This window comes from Penaeus monodon, chromosome 31 (genome assembly GCF_015228065.2).
Source record: "Penaeus monodon isolate SGIC_2016 chromosome 31, NSTDA_Pmon_1, whole genome shotgun sequence".
Lineage (NCBI taxonomy): Eukaryota > Metazoa > Arthropoda > Malacostraca > Decapoda > Penaeidae > Penaeus > Penaeus monodon.
In genome coordinates this window covers 18,500,713-18,502,806 of record NC_051416.1, presented here as the reverse complement: position 1 = coordinate 18,502,806, position 2,094 = coordinate 18,500,713, and positions in this window count along the sequence as shown.

Genomic DNA, 2,094 nt, shown 5'->3' with positions numbered 1-2,094 from the left:
CAATGGAGTAATGTTTCTGTTAACTTCTTTCAATTAGACAATGCAAAACCAAAAGGTGGCCTTTAAGGAACCCAGAGGAAATAAAACCTGCATAATACTCTATAAATAACAGTTATATACTAAAAATAACCAAACATGATACATTGCAGAAAGTCATTTAAAGAAGCAAAATAGCATATACTGATGTAATAATATAACAATTACAGATTTTATTACCATCCATCAAGAAAAAAAACAGATGCAACTTTCTCCTCATACAATATTTGGATATCAATGTAATGAGGAATAACAAAAAGCTCATTAGAAAAGAATACTGCAAGTGAGTTTATGAATATTTATTAATTCACACATTTTTATCTGGGGTGCAGGGCTCCCAAACTTTCCAAAGGGGCACACAAAAGAGTTAGACATTAATACATATTTCAGCTTTGTCCATAACGTTATGCAGAATTGTAATATATTACATCATATACATAACATTCTTACAATTTTGATTTGTGTTTTAATTGCATTATCCTAAGGCTAGAAATGTTTCACAGCCATTAACAGGCATCATTTATGGAAATAAACTTTGATTGAAAATCATTGCTGAATCTAATATGCCAATATTTGACAAAATTTCCTTGGATGAGCCACCACACTGATGGCAAACTGAATATCGCTCGTAAAAGGAAGTGGTTAAATTAGTATACTTTAAACAAACTACCACCTCACTATGAATGTTCCTCTCTCATATTGGTAAAAGGGTTATTCTGTAGTCTTCAAAACTTCTCAACCTGATGTGTACTAGAGCTTTGAAAACCATCTTGACCACAAAATAAAAATGCTATTGCACGTTCTAATTTAATACTGTATTCTATTTTTGTTGCATAAAATCTACAAAATAAAAAGATCACTGCTATTTTGTAACAAAAAATGTGTCAAGATAAAAATTTATTACAAGATCATTGTAAGAAACTACTTTGGATTTGGATTCGTCCTTTACAAAATACACTGCATTACAAGCTGACTACATAAATCTCAAAACTGATTGTGTAATCTCTGCAGTATTGGACTGATTTCTGTTTCATGATGTATTGTGGCTTTTATACTACACTGTATATTTGAACAATATTGTAGCTATGTAAAGATGATTGTGTAATCCCCAATTCCAGTTAATAATTTGCCAAGGGAATAAAATTTGAAAATGTTGCAAACAATGAACCAGAGTGGTTGTTACATATATGAAAAAAAAATTATATGCAGGATTACCAAGACTCCATTTCTTCATACAGATCATTGAAATAAAAGTGTCTATGTAATGCAGCCCTTATTGGATAGGAAAATTCCTTGATAGGAAAATTATCTGAAGTCATCTGATTATTTCAGACTGAATTTTTGTTTGTTTTTATTAGAACTGGTGCCTTCCGTTGGAGGAATAAAAAGGAATACTTATGGATTTGCCTAAAATGAACATTAGTTTGTTGGTATGAAATAATAGCATTTTACAGACAACACTAATTGGGTTTCAGTAAAACTACACTCATCATGCAGCATTAACACTAATATCCTAATATCCAAAATGGAAAACAATGGTGCAATAGTTGGAATATTGTTCTTTTGCCTAATTAATCACTACATTTCCCATAATCATATTCATAATAAGAAAAATAAATATATGTATCACAGACTGCAAGTGGCTTTGTGTTCAGTTTTGCCACTTATATAATGAATTAAATCACTTCATCTCAATCATCCATTTCTGCCCACAAATCCAGGTTTTACAAAATGACATAATAGTTGCCAAATACCCACAGATGCTGCAGGTGCAAGCCATCACACACCTCAGAACTTTCCTTCCACATGAAATATTCCCCAAAGTATTTTCACGTCCTCTTCATTCATGATGAGATGGATGGGAAATTATATTCTTGCAATTTCATCTGGAACCATTTATCCCTGGTTTGAGGGCCTCCAACAAAACCCATTCTTGACTCAGTGGAGGCCTTCCCTAATACCAAGGGTATTGAGGGTGCGACCACTGAGTCAAAATGGTGAAGTGTAATGGTGACATGCTCAACCTTAAAGCCCAATAGTAAATAGACATTTTGTGCA